Source organism: Manacus vitellinus, unplaced genomic scaffold (genome assembly GCF_001715985.3).
Source record: "Manacus vitellinus isolate BGI_N305 unplaced genomic scaffold, ASM171598v3 scaffold_23_pilon, whole genome shotgun sequence".
Lineage (NCBI taxonomy): Eukaryota > Metazoa > Chordata > Aves > Passeriformes > Pipridae > Manacus > Manacus vitellinus.
The window spans coordinates 4,868,283-4,891,251 of NW_021939718.1; positions in this window are offsets into that span (position 1 = coordinate 4,868,283).

A 22,969-nucleotide genomic window follows, 5' to 3' on the forward strand; every position below is an offset into this window, starting at 1 on the left:
AACCAACCAAAAACAAAACACAAAACAACAACTTATTAGATGATGGTACCCTAACCTGCTTCCATCTACAGCAAAAATTTTTTAGTTGTTCAGTATTACCATGTTGGGTACACTCTAAACATAACAGTTAGGAAATAATCATTTATGAACACCAATATCTACATTGGTAGATGTTGAATCATGACAACCATGACAGAGAATAAACTTCATCCCAAAAGAAGAAAATAAGTGAATACAGGACCTAATGAAATGTGATTTCTATGAATGTATCCCATATTCCTGATATCCTTCAGCAACAAGAATCCCCAGTCATCCATTTACTTAGATCTCTGAGTAACAGGGAAGAAGAAAAAGCAGAGGCATTCAATGTTTTGGGTTTTTTTGCTTCAATCTTTCATAAACTCACAGACCCTGGGCTGTCACATCCCTGGAGTCAGAGCACCACCAGTGTGGGAACAGTGGTGTTCCATTCCTGGACACTAAAACTAAGAGCCAGCTGTATCATGTGAATGTTCACAAGTCCGTGGGAGCCTGGTGGGATTCATCCCAGGGTACTGATGGAGCTGGCAGATGATATGGCAGGACCCCTCTTGGTGATCTAAAAAGTCTTGGGAGTCCAGGGAGATCCCTGCTGACTGGAATTTTACCAGAGTTATTCCAATTTACAAAAAAAGGGTGTGAGGGAGGACCCAGGAAATAACAAACCTGGAGTCTAACCTCAGTACCTGGGCAAATTATGGAGAAGATTGTACTGGATACTGTTGAAAGACATTCAAAGAAAATGTGATCATCAGGCACAGTCAACAGGGGTTCACAAACGGAAAGTCCTGTTTAACTGATTTACTCTCCTTCTATTATGAGGTCACCTGCCCAGGGAATGAAGGGAAGGCTTCATCCAATATGCACGTTGGTTTTCTGGATTTTAGCAAGGCTTTTTAATCTGTCCCTCACAGCATCCTTCTGGACAAGTTGTGCAGCTGTGGGATGAGCAGGTACAAGGTGTGCTGGGTGAAGAACTGGCTAAGGACAGAGCTCAAAGGGTTGTAGTGAATGGGGCTATGTCTGGCTTGCTGCTGGTGCCCTTCCTCAGGTCTCACTTCCAGAGGCAGTTCTGTTTCATATATTTATCAATTATTTGGATGCAGGAATTGGCAGATTTTCTGATGATACTAAACGGAGATGCTGAGATTTAGGGACAAAGCTAAACTGGGAGATGATAGCTGGAGAGCAGCCTTGCAGAAAAGGATCTGGCACGCTGATCAACAGCAAACTCCACATCACTCATCAGTGTGCCTGGGCAGCCACGAGGGCAAACCCCATCCTGGTGTGCATTAAACACAGCATAGCGCATCAAACACAGTCAAGAGAGGGGATTGTCCTGCTATACTCAGTGTTGGTGAGACCTAGTCAGTTCCATTCCATTCCATTCTATTCTAGAGTTCCTTTCTTCTAAAACTTTTTCCTAAAACCATTTTGGGGTTCAAATCCATTAGGAAAGAGCACCTATAGGCAGGTATGCAGAGAAGCCAAATGGAAAGACAAGCCAAATTCAGATACTTACAGGAAATGAGGCTAGTTATTCAGAAATATCAAGAGAAGCTAGTGTTTATAGACTACCACTACAATGAGTAGAGCCTAAATCCCTTAACAACAGAGGATACAGCTTTTCAAGTTAGGCTTACACTTGGGGTCTGCCCTCTGCCTGCCAGGTTTTGGCCCCCTGGAAGACTGGCCTTGCTTTCCATTCAGAAAGGGAAAGTGCCGGATTCTGCACCTGAGATGGGGCAACCCCAGATGTATGGACAGACTGGGGAATGAGAGGCTAGAAAGCAGTGCCACGGAAAGGGACCTGGGGATGCTGGTCGATGCCAAGTTGAATCTGAGTCAGCAGTGCCCTAGCAGCCAGGAGGGCCAACCATGTCCTGGGGGGCATCAGGCAAAGCAGCCAGTTGAGTAGGGGGATTGTCCCACTCAGCACTGGTGCGGCCTCACCTTGAATATTGTGTGCAGTTTTGGGCACCACAATATAAGAAAGATATTAAGCTCTTAGAGGAAAGATTCTGCACCCAGAGTGTGGTTGGGTACTGGAACATGTTCCCCAGGGAAGTGGTCATAGCACCAAGCCTGACAGAGTTCAAGAAGCATTTGGATAATACTCTCAGCACATGGTGTGACTCCTAGGGATGGTCCTGTGCAGGGCCAGGAGTTGGTCTCGATGATCCTTGTGGTTCCCTTCCAACTCAGCATATTCTGTGATTCTGTGAAGACCATTCTCTTAAGGAATCAAACTCCCACACCCATGGATTGGCAGAAAAGGAAACAGGAGAAATTAGGCACCAGAGGTTAAAATTACCCTTTGTGAATACTCTTCATGGTTCATTAACCCATCATCGAACCAGTCCTTGTTCTTGAGGGAGAACCCTAAGGATTCTTCAGAGGACTGCAGAATGCTGTTTTTAATATGGTGCCAGAGTGTTACAGGACAGGTATCTCTAGCATCTGTGGAATGGATATCAAGCCTAGTTTGAAGGTTTGCCTGGAATTTGTTTCTCACTGTGGCTGATTGGAGATTATTAACTTGGAGTCTCCTCCTTGGGATACCACCCCTTTTAGGTTTGAATTTAAGAATAAGGTTAAGTTTACAGTGCACCAGTCAGTGCTCTGTTTGGCATTCTGCACTGGGCATCACATGGGTGTGATGCACATCGCGGACATCTCTCCGTCGCACCAAGACATAATCGATGAGGTGCCAATGTTTAGATCTGGGGTGCATCCATGTTGTCTTCAGACTATCTTTCTGCTGAAAGATAGTATTAGCGACGGTGAGCTGTTGCTCCGCACAGAATTCTAGCAGAAGTCGACCATTATCATTGCAGCTTCCAACACCATGCTTGCCTAATATTCCTTTCCAGGCTTCAAAATTCTTACCTACTCTGGCATTGAAATCACCAAGGATAATGATCTTATCCTCTGCAGGAATCTTCTGGGTAAGGCGGCACAGGTCGGTGTAAAATTTATCTTTTTCAGCAGGGTCAGCTTGGAGAGTTGGGGCGTATATACTAAAGAGGACAATGTGTCTTGGACTACACGGTTGGTACTGAAAAGGGTCTGAAAGTGTTCAGACCATCGATTCAGAATGGAGGTTTTATATGTCAGAACTGTTTGACCATCAGCGCTGAGTAGAGGACTTTGAGCTTGGCATGTAGGTCCATATGCTGTTTTCAGGGCTTCATAGAACCATTCAGTCCATCACACAATCACCAGTGAAGTATGAATTGGATACTGCCCCCACTTTAGGAGAGATCCTCAAGGCCATACAGCAGGTGAAAATTGGCAAGGCAGCTGGGGTTGATGGAATTCCACCTGAAGTCTGGAAACACGGGGGCCTTGCACTCCTGCTAAATTTCACGAGTTCTTACTACGCTGTTGGGAACTCGGCGAACTACCATCAGACCTTGGAGATGCAGTCATCATCACCTTGTATAAGAAGAGAGGAGATAAATCAGACTGCTCAAATTACCATGGTATTACTTTGCTCTCCATTGCTGGCAAAATCCTGGCAAGAATACTCTTAAACAGACTAATACCTGCTATAGCGGAAGGAATTCTACCTGAAACCAATGTAGTTTCAGAGTAGGAGTACCACAGACATGGTGTTTGTTCTCAGACAACTGCAAGAGAAGTGTAGGGAACAGAACAAAGGTCCCTATGTAACCTTTGTTGATCTCACCAAGGCTGTCGATACTGTGAGCAGGAAAGGTCTATGGCAGATTTTGGAATGTTTAGGTTGTCCCCCCAAGTTCCTTAAAATGATCATCTCACTCCATGAGGATCAGCACGGCCAAGTCAGATATGGCAACCGGCATCTCAGGAAGTCTTCCTTCATCCCCATATCACCATTGGCCAATCAGAGCTCAAATCAGTCCAGTAGTTTAATTACCTAGGTAGCCTCATCTCCTCAGATGGTAAGATTGACAGAGAGATAGACAACAGGTTAGCAAAGGTATATAGTGCCTTCGGAAAGCTTCATAAAAGAGTTTGGTGAAATAAACACTTGAAGAAAAGTACCAAGATCAGTGTTTACAGAGCCATAGTGTTGTCTACTCTCTTATATGGGTCCGAATCATGGGTCATCTACCGCCACCACCTGCGACTCCTAGAACGCTTCCATCAACGCTGTCTCTGTACAGTCCTAAACATCCACTGGTCAGATTATGTGACCAATACATCTGTTCTAGAACAAGCAGCAATCACAGGTATTGAGGCCATGTTGATGAGAACACAGCTGCACTGGGCAGGGCACGTCTCCAGGATGAAGGACCACTGCCTCACTAAGATCTTGCTTTATGGTGAACTTGCCACTGGCTGCCACATGAGAGGAGCCCTGAAGAAAAGATACAAGGACTCCCTGAAACAACATCTCAGCCTTGGCCATATTGATCAACATAACTGGTCTACTCTGGCCTCCAATCAGGAGGTCTGGAGACACACCATCTGTAATGCTGCTGATGCCTTTGAGAAAGGACACAGGATCACCCTTGAGGAGAAAAGACAACGCAGAAAGAATCGTGCCTTGCAGAATTTACCACCTAAGGAGTCTTTCTGCTGTGCCTTTTGCAATTAGACATGCCCGTCTCATATTGGCCTTTTTAGCCACCAGCGCGCTTGTGACAAACCTGGGTAGAGACCTTTCCCAAATCTTCATTTGTGAAGCCCAGCCATGATGATCTGCATTAACCCATCACTCTGTGGAAATACAAACAAGTTTGGCTGAAAATGTCAGTCTAAATAGAAGAATTCTACTCCTGTGCAAACATCTTGCATTTGTATCTTCAGCTGAGGAGAAAGGGGGAATTCTTCCTGGAGACTTGCTTTGATGATTATACGCCAGGAAAAACAAAATACAAAATTTCATGAAATCTAACAGTTTCTTGTTACTGAATTTTAAATGGTTGCATAAGATGCATCTGTATCACTGATACATCCATAGTGTCATTCATATTATAATCAAAGACTAAACAAACACATAAATAGAAATGCATGTAAGCATTTAATATTTCATAACTTTTAAAATCCTCGTAGTATTCAGACCAAGCCTTTTTTTCCTCAGGAAGCCAAACTGTAGCTCCACATAGTGATGCTGCACCCAGAAAGAGCATACAGAATACCACTGTGTCAAGGAGTGCCCCTTCTTTTTTCAACACTAAATTATAAGGCTTTATAGCAAGAGAAGAATTTTTTGATGATCAAATTCATCCCCCCTCAGAGAAGATTTCAAAGAAAACAATGACAGTGTACTGAAAGGCAGACATGAAAATGTCATGACTTCTGTCTAAAAATCTGTTGTAAAGCATAAACTGTCGTGCCTCTGCGCTTTCTCAGACAAATCCCATTTTCTGTCCAGAAATTATGTCCAGTAGTTTTTGAGAATTTTCTCTTTTTTCAGATTGTTACCAAACAAGTTATATTTCTTTATGAAGGAGTCTATGCAGCAGTGTGGGCAGATGTTGGAATATTCTTTTAACTTTAGCACAATAGCGTATGGTCCCTATATTTGTGGTTAATGCTTAGTTTTGTACCATGTAGTGCTTAGTACAAATCCCAGAGATTAGTGTGACCTTGTGTTAGCTCCCCACATCTGTGACTAATAAGTCTTGTGCCAGCTAAAGCTTTGTTATTTACTTATATTAGTGATTAATATGTACTTGTAGATGTTTTGAGAACATAGTGAGAGTGTCAGAGTAAAGAATGATTAGAGGAGTGCGTCTTGAGCGGACCACATATTTGAGATACTTTCAAGGAAAGAAGGGTCATCAGAAGATTTGGGACCATAAAAGTGAATTTTGAGGAATAGGATGTTCCAAAATGTCCACCAAAGACCCTCAGAAGACCCCTACTCATATCCAAATAAGTACAAGAAACAATTAGTATATGTGCATGTAGTCAGGAATGTAATGAATGTGTATTAATTTCATGAACATAACCTGGTCTGTTAGGTTGCTGCTCATGCATGCTTTGAGGAGTAATCCCCACATATTCAGCACTGCTAATAAGGTAATGTTGGCTTTCTAACCCAGCAAATTGGTTGGAGAGTTTATTTCCACAGGTTTTGGGGACAAGATGTTTGGTATTCCTACAGTGAGCATGAAAAATAGCTTCAACTGGCATTGCTGTTGGATGTTGGGAATGCTGTATATTTGGTTATTTTTGGACATTTCTAAGTAAATGAGATATTATGTGTACTTCACAGCAGAGCAAATATTTCTTAGAAACATGACAATTACTGTGTGCATACACTACAAGTGATTTGTTCAAGATGAGTTCCCAAAACTGTGAAATTACAGCACAACAAAACACCAATAACAAACAAGAACTGCAAATGAAATCTCCTTTCCCAAAAATTCAGATGGCTTTAAATTTAGGAAAGCATGTTGTGTTCCAGTTTAAAACACAGATAATGTTAAAATAATCCTATCATACTAAAATTCACCTGCTACTGCAGAACAAGGAAACATTCAGTTTAATAAAATTAAGATAGAAAATTTTAAACCAGTTAAAATAATTTTGCTGACACATTGTAAAATTAGCCAAGGGATCTTTCTGCAAGGTAGCATTACTTAAAACTAATGTTATTTATAAATATCATTAAGAACAAGTGTCTGGCAAAATATAAGATATACTTTGCAGATTACATAGATAATGTCAACATCTAGGTTTACAATAGTATAAATAACAAATTCTTACCAGCAGTTATGGAAAGAATTATTATAAATCCATGTCCAGAATTTTAGATTTTAAAGTATTTTTAATTGATTAAGTAGATGATTTCAACATGATTTCAACAGGAATGCTTCCCTAAGGTTCTTTGATTCCTTCTGCTATTGCAAAGAAGACTTAAAAAGATTTAAGTTTTTTCTTGACTCAGTGTGGCAATTTCTTCGTAACAAAATATTTCTTTCTGTATTGAAATCAATAAACAGTACTGAAAATAAACAAAGGTTCTGAACTAACTTAATAAAAATAATTTCACTTTCTTATAGCTAACATCACTTACTGTTCATTGCACGACACTAGATCCCAGCCTGCTGAGCTGATAAACAATCTATCTGCTGCTTCAGACCTTTTTACATTTCCAAAAAGAAAACAAAACAAAAATGTAACAAATGAAATATGATTTTATTCTACATCACACTGTCTAGATAGTCTACACAGCTAGAACATATAAAAAGTTGCTCTTACAATCTGCATTTGTGCTGTATACTTAAAGTGGTTATGAAAGAATAATATTTAAATGGTTGCTTATATGGTTGTTATTCTTAGCAATTACTAACTGATTAATAAATATATATTTTATATTGCAATTATATAGAACAGAATAGAATAGAATAGAATAGAGTATTTTAATTGTAAGGGACACAGAACTGCCATCCAGTCCAATTGCCCAACCATTTCAGGCCTGACCAAAAGGTAAAGCATGTTATGAAAGGCAGTAACCAAATACCTCTTAAACACTGACAGGTTTGGGGCATCAACCAGCTCTCTAGGAAGCCTATTCCACCGTTTTGCTAGATGGGAATTTACATCACCTGTCTACTATATGTTAGTGATTCAGACATGTTCCTATCATTCAGACCTCCTAAAATATCTCTTGTTGTGGGTATTGAGTTCTGCAGGATAACTGAGAGTAGTAAATGAAATACTAACCACCAAAAAATTCCCAGGGCAACCATAACAAATTAAAGTGTCATTAAAGAGACTGAATACAATCTACATATCTATCTATCTATCTATCTATCTCATAATAATATACCGGGATATACACAGGCTATTAAGTATGAAAAAATTACCGCATGCAATCTCTCTATGTTTAAAGTATTTTCTAAATAAAACAATCTATAATTTGACTTCCTAGCAAGGTGCCCAATTAATTAAATTCATTCAGCAGTGATATAATGAAACAAAGTTTGGATCCTAGCAAACAGCTGTCTATTAGAAATCCAAAACAACCCACACAAACCTCCATGAAATTCCACAGAAAGCTACTACAAAGACATGTACTGTACTAGTTCTAACTATGTACCTGAGGCTCTCTTAATCGATATACAAATATAATTCCTGTCTATCCATCAACACAGCACACATTAGGATTCAAATTCAAAGGGCTTTAGCTAGGAAAACATCCTTTGTCAGGAAAGCACTCAATCAGAGGCAGAAGGCCTATGTACAGACAAGTTAAAAGCTGCTAGCTCCCTAGATTCTTGTATTTCTTACACTGCTGGTTGTGGAAATCTCTCCTGATACCTCCTCCCTAAATTACAGTGTGTTTGAACAAAAGCAGTCAACTTTTTCTATCCTGAACAAAAGAATGTTAAAAGACAGCTAGTTGCCTTTAACCCTCCTCTCCATCTATAGTACCAGCTACAGCTGTTTCTTTGCACTTGCTGCATCATAGCCACGCAAAACTCTTTAAAACTATTCATGAAAGATCCAAAAAAAGGGGTGAGATAAAAGCTTGTAGCTGGGCAAGACTTTTCCTCTCTTCCAAATGTCTCGGGTGTGTCAGTGTGATATCGTAACACAGTAAAATGGTGACACTGCATCCTGTAAGCACACCAATAGAAATGAAAACTGCCACAAAGATTGACTGGGTTTGTCAGCCAAAAAAAAAAAAAAAAAAAAGGAAAAAGAGATTCTAGGATTAGTTTTTAAATACATATAAAAAAATGTTTCAGTGACTAGTTTCAAGAGTCTGCATTTTTGGCCATTTATAATAAGCTAGCCATCTTAATTGGAAGCCCTAACAACTGTTCTAAAATGGTTAATTTTTGCTTTTCAGAATAAAACTACGAAATCTTTTTGATAGCAAAGCCCAGAGTAGCTGAAGTAATTCTGTCACTATCCTCTGGAGCTGACTGAAGAATGGCATGTGTGTCTATGCATGTGTGTTATGTCTCCAAATTTTGGCATAAAGTCATATTTGTCAGTTCTGTGACTGTAAACATCATCTGACAGAGTGAAGGAGTTGAAGTGAACAGTAAAGAGCTGGCAAAGTCCAAGGTGGGCTCTTCCACAAGTGCAGCGAAGGAATCTGGAAGGAAGGACTTGCCCCTTTATTTCCCATGGGGGCCATTTCCAGCTGCAGCTTCACCACTAGTGTTGTAGCTATGCCACAGCTGGGCTGTGCACAGCTCTGAACCTCCCCCAGTCTGGTCTGAAGCTGGACCCATTGGCTGAGCTTCCCAGCTCAGCCTCACACCTGCCTCAGCACTATGGGCCTCACCAGGGCATCACTGGGCTGTGTCTGACTGGGATCATCACCTCTGGCCTTAATCCTGGCCTCTGCGATGTCAGCAAAGCCACTGCTCCCACCTGACTTGCTGTCCTACTTGGCTCCTAGCTTGCTTTCATTTCAGAGCAGTCAAGCCTCACTCTGCCCAATGCAATTCTGATACACTGTTTTGTCAAAAAGAAACAATTTTGGAGTTTAAGGCTAGTAGTTGTTTCTTGAGAGAGAGATTTCAAAGCCTTAGAGACATGTAACAAGTTTATTAGGAGCCGATATGTTAAGAGGTCAGTTGTGCTGTTGTTATTGGTATCATGGTAATGATTAAATTTGAAAACAAATCCTGGCCAAGTCAAGGAGAAAGAGCCAAAGTTTTGGAAAGCATCTTCAAAGGTCAACAAAGCAGCCTTCTGAATTTGCTCAGTGCAAGGATTTCTGCTGCTCAGAGAAGATAAACATTACTATTCCCAAGTTCAGAGAAGACAAAGATTACCTTTCTCAAGCAGTCATAATGGAAAACATGTCTGTGACTCAAGATCTCCAGCCCATAGCATGGCCTTTTAGCTAAAACCATCAAGGAGGGAGAGTTTGTCTTAGCTTATTGGTGATCTGGCAGACGTATTTATAAGTATTGAACCAAATTCTGCTTTTAGGCACAGAGATGCAGGTTCAACAACAGACAACAATACATGCATTTTTACTTCTGACTGCATTCCTGGCAAAGACAGGATGATCCTGGGAGTTTTATTTGTGTAACGGACAGTAAAGTTTGGACTTCTGAACTTTTTTTGAGTTCCAAATTTTTTCTTTCAGCCTTTTTACTGACACCCTTGAATACACAACTGCCCAAGAGATTCCCTTCTCCTTCTTAAAATAATGAAAAATTTTACTTAAGAGAAGACAGATCTAATGTGTTACAATGCTCTTTCATTTAGTAGGTGCTATGAATGAAGAAGACTTGGTCTAAAATTGAAAAAAAACTGTATGAGTTTTACAGCTGCTGCAACATGTCTTTCAAACACTTGTGTGTAACAGTTATTCATAAATTATTACAAAACGCCTCCATATTATTTTGAAAACTTTTTTTTGTGTGAGGATGTACTCATTTATGCCCACAGAGGATCAATCTTTTAATTATTTTTTTCCTTGATGAGTGAAGTGAGATTTTTTTTCATCTTCAGCTGCTGAAGTTGAAGAGGCCCTAGCCTCACAGTGACACCACTTTGAAGGGCTATGGATCTATTTTTCACTTCTTCAGCATACTTTTCCATACTGAATCTGAGTAACATTAAGAACTTTTTCATCATATGTACAAAAAGAGGTCTTGGCTTAACAAAGGTGGATAAGCCTATTTTAGATGATAAATACACATATGGTGATGTTACCCATAGATATTGTGGGTAAGATTTTCCAGCAGCCCTAAGAGAGGTGTGTCAGCCCCTTCACCCCTAAAATAGGTAGCTTACATTTAACAGACTCTGGTCTCTCATACCTTTTAGTTTGCAGTTTTTCTGAAACTCAAGACTGTCTAAATCTTTTCAAGTTGTTCTGTGCAGGTAGTGCTATAGTGAGTCTTCATGGGAAAGGCTAAGAAGGAATTTAGATGTCTCCTTATAGTTATACACCCCGTACTTATGTAGCCTCAGCTCATATCACCCTAGAGAAACTAGGACTGCTGCCTAACACTGATAACTGCTGCACAGAAAACACCACAGAGTCCTCCCCCTTAACACTGCATAGCAGAAATGTGTGGGATACTCTGGCTGAAGTTACAAAGCCTGCACTTGTTTTGGAAAGAGAAATTTTTATCCCTTTTGTTAAAAAGAAGGGCAATATTGTTGTAATGAAAACAAATTTATGAAAAGGGTAAAATCTGGCTGTTCTCAGATATAACTGCATCAGAAAGCTAACTGATCAGAAAATTGACGTGGCCTACCTATTAGAAAGTTAAAATATTCAAACTCCATGGTTAAATATGTCATATCTGCAGTTTGGTTTCCTAATTCAATTATTTGTCTGTCTGCCTCACAGTTTTTTCAAAGGCAGTGAGTAGAACAAGCTTCACTGTGAAAACAGCAGTGCAGTCTACCCTATCTGGAATAACTCACATGTTTGTTCAGAATCGGTTTCATCCGCAGGAGACCTGACCCACCAGTTCTTCTGATTTAAAAATGATACAAACAACATAATTAACAGAGGAGCTGAAAATTCAGAATGTAAACTTTCCAAATTAAATAAGATGGCATAATTAATTTGCTAGAGTTTGATTTCTCAGCAACCAGAATCTGTCTAGGAGTTATTATAGGAATTATCTTGCTACTTATCTTCATTCTGTTTCAGTAACAGCACTTGTAAGATTTTATTGATGTAACTAGAAAACCAGATGGCAATTTTGCTAAAACTTGGGGGGAAAAAAGTGATTGATTTTTTTATACAGTCATTGTGTGGGACAACTTGAGAATAATAAATTGGATATACATATTGACCTATTTCAGATCAAGCCACCTTGCTATGTTTGTTGATAATCTACTATACTATTGATTGTTAGATACTTTCCTATCCTCCAGAAACTGCTGGCTGTGTTCATATTTTTATGTGTAAAACATCAGGAGATCATTGGCAGAATCTGAAAGTTATGCTTCTGCAAGCCTCACAGATCATATTGGGAAAGCCAAGTCTGTTTTGTTTATTCTATTAAATGCTTCAAGCTAATTTGTTTCCTGGCAAAGAAAGTGGCATATATAAACAGTCTGAATTTTCTTTATTTATTGAGTTCATAATCTTCCCTGGCCAGTCAGATTGCTTATTCAAACTAAGCCAGTTGTATCCTTATTAGGATACAAAACACGGTTATCTCACTTAAAACAACTGCTGTAACATGCAGAATTATGCTCAACTTTATTCATCCTTTTTTACTCCTGTACACTTTCAAATAGGATGTGTTGATTTTCCCAATATCAGTATTTTAATTTATCATCCAGGAAATAAACAGTGAAAGAAGGTTTCCACTGCAGCAACATCTCATCTAATTTTAGACGAGAAAAGTCTACCAAAACCATTCTACTTTTATAAACATATAAGCTCAGATATTTTCCACCTATTGTGTATGTAGGAATGGAAAAGCTACCAGTGAGTTCTGATTAAGAAGTTGCCCCACAGGACATATTTAAAGAGACAGCATTCAGACCTACCTACCCCAAAGATAATATTAAGCAATGAGATACAATACTACTGGTCCATACATAAAGAGAAAATAAATATGGTGGAACTAGGCTGTCTGTCTGTCTTCAAAAATAGGCTTTAAGGAGAAAGTTATCAGCAAACCACAGGCTTGCAGAATTTCCCAAGTCATATCTCTTATGTTAAAATGAATAATCAAAAATATTGAGACACTATTATATGTAGATAATCTACAGATTTTAGAACCTCATTGTTCAAAGTGAACACAGGAAAAAGAGAAGCCTACTATTACAAGTGGAGTTACAATAAAATAAAATTATGTCTCTCACAACATTTGAAGATCTCAACAATTAAATCTGAAGTGACATTCACTTGAGCAGACTTTAGTGAAAAAACCCCTGGTGATCTATTCTGCTTGCAAAAACTCTTTGGAATTCCTTTCAGCAATACCTTATACAGCTAAAAAAAGGTGAGTGAGAAAAGACTGAATGGTTTGCAAATGAGTGTAGATTTTCAGCTTTGAGAGGCTTTGTTATGTAAAATTTTAAAATTACACTATATGCTCTTAAAACAGAAAAAAGTTAAATTTTGGTCTCCAAAATGAAATTTCACAGTTTCCCCTTATGAAACCGTTACCTTATATATTAATTTCTAAATTTTTTTCCCCTAAATGGAGACATTTCTGTGGAAGTATTCATCCTGAAAAACTAGTATTTTAAAAAGATATATAATTTTCAAGCATCTCTGACTTGAACTTCCTTAGCCTGTACAAATATGCAAACATCATAGCACGACATGAACACTCATTATCTATTATTACCTGTTTTATGTATTCTATTGTTTCAGACAAAACAATAAATGTTTGTCCCAGCCCCCAAGAGCTTGCAGTGTAAAGGTACCAAAGCTTTATGTGAGACAAAACTGGAAGGTTTTGGTCACAGATGAAGATGCTCAGTAGCAGACCTAGGTCTTAGTTCTTGAGCTGCAGAGGTGCGGGGACAACACCTGCTGGCTGTGTCTGAAACCAATTCTCAGAGGAGGCGGCCGTAGCCACTGTAAAATGGTTGACACCTTCAGCTCCAGAAGAAAACCACCACATCTGGAGAGCATCGCTTGGATCCAGCTTCCAGCTGTCGGTCACACGCAGGAGAAGGTAAGTCAACCCTTGCTGAGCCCCCAGCCGCCACACCTGAGAGACAGGTGAACTTACAACCAGCTTTGGTGCCTCAACCTTGCACTGCAGCCACTTTCAAAGATGCTCTTTCCTGTTGAGTACCCCTGAGAGCTTTCCAGGCTCGGCCCCCGGCTGCGGCAGGGCTGTGGTTCCCCTCACGAGTTGAGGAAAGGAATACAGGCAGCAGTCCCACCTCTGTAGCCCCTAAATTCCATGGATCCACAGCCAGGGCGGGATCCCGGGACCGATCACCCCGGCTTCTCCGCCCCGCCCCTGCAGTACCACCACGTGGCCGCCAGGTGGAGCCGCGCCACTGCTGTGCGGCCGCGGGGCGCGCTCCCCCCACCCTGGGGGGCGATCGAGAGATAAATAAGGGTACAACTTTCTTTTATCAGCAGCATCACTTCCTTCTTGCCCCTCAGTGAAATTGTCCCTTGCTCCCACGCAATCCCTGCAGCGTTTTGTTTGGGTTTTTTTTTCCTTGGAGATGCTGATTCTGACACAACGCCAGGAAAAGAAGTGAGCTGTTTAACCAAGAAAGTTGTGTTCCTGGGCTCTACCTTGGCAGGACATCGCGTCCCGGGACACTTCACACACACACACACACACAGAAGTGGAAAAGTAGTGGAAAAGCGGTGGGGCAGCCCTGGTAGCTGTGCAGCCCTTACATGTATTCCTTTGTTGGTTGTGTTTGATAATGCTCATTTACCACTTCAAATTTCTTCCAGGGTAGGATTTGGGAAACATAATTTAATCCATATTTCTCAGAGCATGGGAAGTGTCCAAAGCATTATGGTACAAGCAGCTCAATATGCTGTAATTTCATGACACTGTGGCGATTTAGCTTTTTCTTTATTTCCAGAGAGGTTACAAATACCACAACTGACAGCCGACTTGTGCTACGTCACAGTAGAAAGAGGATTACACACACAGATTACAGCTCTTATCATACCATGAAAACATCTACATAAGCAGGTCATATCAAAATTGGAGCTGCTGCTGAAGAACTAGGTGTTTGGATAACTTGGCTATCGCAGGCGTAATGTTTGCAGCGGCTAAAATGCTGCATAGAGAGGAAGTCCATGAAGTGTTTGGCTGTGTGGATGTGTGTATTGCTGAGCTAGTAAAGGCAGTAACAGTGGTGCATGATGTCACTTCTCATCCCCAGGGCCTTTGTGATAATCCACTGCTGCTGTTGCTGTGTGAGCTGGGCATATGCTTAAAACCCATAAAGGCAACTTTCCATAAGGTCAACAGACATTTGGCTGGGCAGGCCAAAAAGTTAATATGCTGAGAAGTCTGCAAACTGGGAAGCTGGAATTAAGTATTCGCGTATCCAAGATGGGAGGAAAGCTCTTGTAGAAAGACTGGTGATGAGTTTATTAAAAAAAAAAAATTGTCTGTTTCTTTTTTTAATGTGTAGAGAAGCCTCTGTGAAATTTTTCAACTGACTTAATGTCATTAAAGTAATAACACAGCTTCAACTTTCTAAAAAGTGAGAGGGGAGACTAGAAATCATTTGACCTAGGGAGATGTAAGCACACAGTGAAAACTTCTGTATTCAGAAGTGCAGAGGCTACTGTGTAAACACACTAGCATTAGTGTTGGCTGGGACAGAGTCCATTTTCTTCATAGTAACTGCTGCAGTGCTGTGTCTTTTTGGATTTAGCATGAGAATCATGTTGATAACACCCTGATGGTTTAGTTGTTGCTAGATAGTCCTTACCCTAAGTCAAGCTCTGCCATCGAGAAGATGCGCAAGAAGCTGGTTGGGAGTGTGGTCAGGACAGCTGAACTGAAATAGCCAAAGGGATAGATTTGACATGCTCAGTGTATAAACTGGGGGGAATTGGCTGGAAGAAGGTGACAGCTCTTTGTGGATGGGCTGGGAGTCAGTCAGTGGGTGGTGAGCAATTACTATTGTGAATCACTTTTTTCTCCTGGGTTCTGTTACTCTCCCTCTCTCCTTATCATCACAATTTTTGTTAGTATATTTAGTATTGTTTTTATTATTGTTATATTTGATTCAATTATTACATTTTTCTTATGTCAACCCACGAAATTTACTTTTCCCAATTCTCCTTCCCAGCAGGGTAGTCTGGGGGCAGTGAGCAAGCGGCTGCATGGTATTTAGTTGCTGGCTGGTGTTAAAACACGACAATTAGGTATTACATTAGAAATTTTTTAACTCAGCCGTTCTGCTTCAATGCCCAAAATATATTTTTTAACTAGAGAGAGGCTGTTAAACTCAGAAGATGTTAAGTAATATGGGAATCTCATAAATTGTCATTCACCCAGTTGCAATTAGTAGGCAGTGTGGGTAGCTTGCAAATTTTGTTTGGTTTCTGTTGCTGCCTGGTGTTCTGACTTCATTTGGAAATAACACCAGAAATTTCTCAAGATGCTATATTACAACAGTAAGGAGGATTCTGAGGACACTGCTGCCTGTATACTTCTATTGCACTTGATAGAATCAGAGAATGCTCTGGGTTGGAAGTGAGCTCAGACATTATCTCTTTCAAACTTCCCTGCCCAGGACAGGGACATGTTTCAGGGGCAGGGACATCTTTAACTAGATCAAGTGGCTCCAAGCCCCACCCAGGATGGCCTTGAACACTTCTGGATGGGGCAGCCATGACTTCTCTGGGCAACCTGTTCCAGTGTCTCACTACCCTTACAGTAAAGAATATCTTTCTAAGATCCATTCTAAACATATTCTTTTTCATTTTAAAGCAATTCCACCTTGTTCTGTCACTATCTGCCCTTTGTAAAACATCCCTCTCCAGCTTTCTTGTAGCCCTCCTTTAAGTACTCGAAGGCTGGTATAAGGTCTCACTGGAGCCTTCTCTTCTCCAGGCTGAACAGCCCCAGCTCTTTCAGTCTGTCTTTGCAGGAGAAGTGTTTCAGCCCTGTGATCATCTTCATGGCCTTCCTCTGGACCTGATTGAGCAGGTCCACATCTTTATTATATTGGGGACCACAGAGCTGGATGCAGCACTGCGGGTGTGGTCTCAAGAGAGCAGAGCAGAGAGGCAGAATCCCCTCCCTTGCCTTGCTGCCCACACTGTTTTAGATGCAACCCAGGACACACTTGGCTTTGTGGGCTGCAAGTACACATTGTTGGGTGACACTGAGCTCCTTTTCAACCAACACCTGAAAAGTCCTTCTCCCCAGGGCTACTCTCAATCCATTGTCTGCCTAGCCTGTATTTGTGCTTGGGATTGCCTCAACCCAGGTGCAGGATCTTGCACTTGGTCTTGTTGAAATTCATGAGGTTCACAGAGGCCCCTTCTCAGGCCTGTCAAGGTCCCTCTGGATGACATCCCTTCCCTCCAGCCTGTCAACCACACAACACAACTGGGTGTCATCAGCAGACTTGCTGAGAGTGCACTGATCCCACTGTCCACATCACCGACATAGGTGTTTAGCAGTGGCTGTCCCAACAACATCCCCGAAGGAATGTTGCTTGTCCTTAATCTGCACTGGACATCGAGCCATTGACCACAACTCTTTGAGTGACTGTCTAGGCAGTTCCTTATCCACTGAATGGTCTGTCTGGCAAATCCATGTCTCTCCTGTTTAGATACAAGGATATCGTGTGGCACAGAAGTCAAGGACTTCTCTCAGAGCGGTGGAGTCTTAGATCCCAAACTATGCTTCTATTCTCACTGCCAGCACATTTCTGTTTGAGTGCACTGTCCAACAGAGTTGAAGTCTTCTGGCCTCTTTGTCTTTACATTCCCTTTAATTCCCTTTTGTTGTCCTTGTAACTCTGTAATCTGACCTGCAGAACCCTGCAACCCGTCTCACTGCTTGGACTAAGGATAGAAACAGGTCACCTTGAAGTAACTCCTCAGGCTTTCAAGAATCCAGTTCAAACCCACCCCTTTCTTTTTAAAATCTGTACAGGTTTTCTGCAGTTTACCTCTGAAATACAGCCCCTAACTTGTCTGTCCACCATCACTTCCCTTTTTCTTTTTTAACATGCTTCCTTCCTTTCTTCCTTTGCAGACTATGCAAGCCATTCACGTTTCTTCTCAATGTTTCCTGCCACCTGTATCTTGCTCACTTCCCTTCTTTCAAACTGCATTGTCTGCCATATCTCCTTTTCCCATGTAAGTTCCACTAATTTCTTTCTCCATGAAGTCTATGTGATAGAATAATTTATTGACTAAGTTGTATTTTAATATAATTTCTGCAATATGTACCTGATAACTGATTTCAGTGTGTAGTGTTTTCTCTGATAAACAGAGAGAGAGGCAAAATGTGTTAATCAAAAGCAGCCAGGACTTTCTGGTTGAGGAACAGTTTACCAGAGCATCTAAGAGGGGGCTCTGAATTGTGCTCGGTTTATTTCATAGTTATCAAAACTCTTCCATACCATCCACATTTTCCAGAAATTGACTGGTCTTGTTACTGGAAGTAGTGGTCAGGTAACAGCTGTGGTGCCCAGCACTGACAATTATACCATTTCTGTAAAGTGAATGTTATATCTTTTGATATTGTGAGGTTTTTAGTGGGACTTGTGACAGGACTTCATATGTGGTCCCTTAAATAAGTTGTGTTTGCATTATGGTAAACACTAAAGAGAGAAGTGATGAAAATAGAATTGTCTACAATTACCTGCTGGAAAGGAGTATCTTGGTTTTGGGTGTTTGTATCTGAGAGTAGTGATGTCCTTGGACTCAATACTGTGTTCACTGATTTCATGGCTGGGAATTACTAAAAAATTTTAAGGAGCATGTGTGAAACAGGTATGTTTACCAGAAACAGGATGGTAATTTTTTAAACCTACAACAAAAAAAACCTTTACCTTGTTTCCAATCTACTGTAAATCTCAATTATAAGAAGACTTCATAGGTCATATTTCAAATTAAAGGAGAAATATTTAGGAACAGTTTAGTTTAATCAATCAAAGGAGCCATATGATGTAATACTTTACAAGGTTGTTATCTTTCAGAAACTTTTCTACCAGTTTTAAGTAATTAAATTCCTTTTTCCTATATGACCTTGCAAAATAGTTTCAAAAGGATTATTTCCCTTCAGTTTTTGTGAAGATTATGGAAATCTCAAAATATGAGAACTTAGCCAAGAGAATCTATAAAACACATGGTGTACTGTTGTTTTAGCTGTGTGACAGAAAGAGGTGTGCTTAAATGGGCACACAGTATTTAGACCTTTAGAAAATATGGGGGAAAAGGCAATAATAATAAGAATAGAAATTTAGAATTTTGACTACTTTCACAGAGAGTTGCAGGAAGAACAGATAGTGCCCCAAGGTGGAAGATTTCTTTCTTAATTTTACTTATGTGTGTCTATCATGCCAGTCTGTCATCTAATCAACATAATCCAAGAATCTATAAGAACGAAACTTTGAGAGTTGTTTGTCTCTCAAATTAGATTTCTTTTGTTATGCCATCTAGTCAGACCCAGCTTGTAGATAGGTTGTGAAGTAGTTTTTCAAGTGTTTATGATATGGAAGAAAATTGAATGTGTTGAAAAATGAAAAAATAAGAATTTTAGTGTCAGTAAACAAACTGACTTTATAGCCTTGCTGTATTCAAAAGATGATGTGAACTTTGAATCAAAGCTGAGCTGAGGTGTTTCAGAGGTTCCCGGACAAGTTTTGTATGAGCCATCCTAGATATCTGAAACAAGGTGACTAAAACCAATCTTCATATGGTTAACTTCCCGTTCAAGGAAACTCTTTAAAGTAGACTATGGTTCTCTTAGTTAAAGGAGACTTTTATTGAATGATTTTTCTCTCCTTAAGCCATATGCTGCAGGAATACTTGTGCTTTCTTTTGAAGCAACTGTTATGCCGTGGGTTGACTCTGGCTGGATTTTAAACTCCCATGAAAATTTGCCAAGAGCTGGGAGAGGTCACATAGGCAAGACAGACTCAATGTGAGGATAACACTAAAATTTATTACTAACAGAATAGAAATTAAAGAGTAAGAAAATAAACAGTCTTAAACACACTTTCAAACCACCACTCTTTCCTTCCATGTTCTCCCTCCTCCAGAAGTTCATCTATAAGGCAACAGTTCTTCCAGATCTGCTGCACTGATGGGTTACCCTTACATGGGCTGCAGAGGACAGTCTGTTTCACCATGGTCTCTCACCACAGGCTACAGGGGGGCCAAAGCTCTGAGTCTTTCTCCTGTCCCATGGGTCCCTCCCATGGGAAACAGTCCTCGGTGGACCCTTCTAACATGAGTCCACCTGTCCCCCCGAGCTGAAGGTACTAGGGTGCATGGTCTTTATACCCCGATGGTTTGTCATAGAATGCAGTCTTTGACAGAGGGTATTGTCCCAGCGTGGGTTCCCCACAGGGGCCGTAGAGTCCTACCCAGAACAAACTGCTCCAGCGTGGCTTCTCTCTCCATGGGCCACAGAGTCTTCCAAAGAACTCCATTCCCTCCTGGGTTTTCCATAAGGGCAGCAGTGCTCTTTCATTTCCATGCAGCCACTTGTTCCATCTTGGACGCTGCTGCAAGCCGGCCAGGCCGCCCCGGCCCGTCTTGGCTCAGACGAGATGGGAGGGGGAACGAATGCCCGCCGGCGGGGCCGCTCTGCGCGCTGCCGCACGCCCTTGCCCCAGCCCCGGCCACCCCTTTTCAGGGGCTGCCGCTCGGCTCAGCCGGCACTGCCGAAAGCAGCACAGGCAGCTCGGCCGGGATGGCCCATGGGGTGCTATGGGGCCGCACACTCTGGTCCCGGCCCCGGCCCAGGCTCGGCTCTAGCGCCATGCCTGCCCCTGGGCCAGCTACCACCCTGGGCTATCGCCGTTGCCCCTGCCCGCGGTGCAGGGGGTGGAAGTGGCAGGGAACCACCCCAGCCCCGGCCACAGAGCCCGCCCTGCCTGTCCCAGGCCAAGGGCCGCAGGGCTGGGCCCCCGAGCCCTGGCGGCTTCCTCTGCCACCCTCCTGGCTCGAATTTCTTCTGCGCAACAACCTTCTCTTCCTCTTTTTTCTTAAATATGTTATCACAGAGGCTTTACTAAAACTTCCAGTTGGCTCTCCTCCTGGTTAGAACCAGGAAGTTTGTCCTGGAACTCACCATCTTCGGCTCCGGGGGGGAAACCACACATACCTATGACAGTTACTACTGTCAGAGCACTGAAGCTTCAGTGAAAAAGGACAATTTCAAATTTTAACGTATTTGTATGCATTTGACTTCGCATTTATAACATTCACCTTTGTTAGAATGCAACATGGGATATGGAAAAAAGAGGGTTTTGGTCCAGAGTTCACAGAGGTCAAATGTTATCTAAGAACTCTGACAAAATAGTATTTCATGTAGTTCCTTTATGTTCTGCTTCTTCCTTTTCTCTGTAATTATAAATAAAGTATTGCACTGGATCTTGGTTTAAAATAATCCTTCAGAAAAGAAAAACAATCATTCCATCTGGTATACTGCAAGCACTTGAGAGAAAAGTGATGCAAATTGTGATGTATCTCAGAAGAACCTACATGTATTACACTTAAGCACATACACATGCAAATGCTAGCCCATATCCCAAACAAGCTTATTCAGCACCCCAGCTGTCAGCATAACAATGGTTAAAACTCACACTAAAGAAGGAGGTTAATTTAAAAATTTGATACTTTCTAGATGAACTGCTCTACTCCAATGCTTCACTGCAGGACCGCTTTCTTGAATTTTCCTCTGTTCTCCTGTCTGGCTTCTCTTATATAAAAATAATAAATAAATAAAGTAAATAAATCTACATTTACTCACTCAAATGTGAGTTATAGAAATAGGAATGACCTTCCAAAGCAAAGGGTCAGATCTGTCTATTAGTATTATCTCATCCAAAAGCAATATAAAACAGGGCAAAAGCTAAACCTATTCTAAATTATGTGTTTTGCCACATACTTTTGCCCAGTAAGCCTGGTGGGCACCAGTGCTGCCTTTTGAAGGACTGTGCTTTTACAGGATCAGTGTGAGGGAACCTTACAGCTTTCAGCTCTGCCTGGGTAGACAGTAGAATTTCTGTGTGTTTAGACATGAGACAGGAAGTGAGAATCCCTGGCTACATTTCTGCTGACTGGATCAGATTTTCATGTGTTCTAGTTGTAGTCTACACTTCCAGTAATAAAGGCAGAAAGAGAATTGTGTGTTCTGACAGGGGAACAGGAAGACAACGGAAGCAATAGCAAATATGCACCACTCACTGCACAATGGAGCACAAACATTCACACCCAAGTGACTGTAGCATTTCTTTTCACCTTTGGCTTTCCTCAGTTTTTGCAAGGGATCTTTCCTGGAATTTCCATTATCCACTTATCCTCTGCACTTGGAGCAGCCTGTCAGCTGCTGCCACCTCCGTATAGGAGAGAAATTTGACATTTGAACTAGTAGCTATGGTTGCAGACAGTCTGCTTTGTTCTTGGTCTGAAGGAGCTAAAAATTAAGATAGCTTTGCAGCATCTGGATAAGCATTGCCTTTCACATATATGGAACATTCATCTTTACTGTGACCACATTTACTGGTGGCTGAACACATTGCAAATTTGCATAGATTAGCTTAGTCTATAGAAGACAAATTATACTTTCTGTTTTGGGAAAATATTTTACTTTCCTCATCAGCTTGAGGATTATTGTCTTATGTGTTGCACCTGTCTCTTTTTCCTACCATACTGACACTTTATTCTTACACATATTAGTACCTTGAAACAATTCAGCTGATGGGTGTTTCCCTATAACAAATAATGTGTATAAGTGTTTCTAACTTTTAAAATCTGTTTAAATCCAGATATGGGGCATGCATCATGGAGAAGAACAAACTGGAGTAGCAGTAAAATATAATACTCCCATGATGGGTTTAAAATTGGTACCAGTGAGGAAGGAATTAGGTACATCACTTTGATATTTCACAGAAAGAAACTTGTGAAGTCTATTAAGTGTGTGTTACACCATATAGTTTAGGAAGCAAATAATTTTTTTTCTCAAATCATTACAGGATATGAAGATTTTACTGAGCTAAAAAAAAAAAAAGAAGAAAGGAAAAAAGAGTATATGCAGTCTTTGGTTTATATTGCACCCAGTATTCTAAAGATAATAAAGCATTGATATAAGTGACAGGGAACCGTACACATGGGGCAAACATCTTCACAGCATGCTTTTGATACCAAGGTGATGTGAAACATGAATTTCAGTAAGCATTTCTTCTCTACTGACAATAGCACCTATGCCTATTACTAGGAGGAAATGGTTGGGAGAGGAATACTTCTAAAAACTTTCTTTTTCCCCATCTCCAGTACTTGCTTATATATCTCTTCTGTTAATTTTTCTAAGTCTTCTGTCTCTATCTTAAAACTCATGAA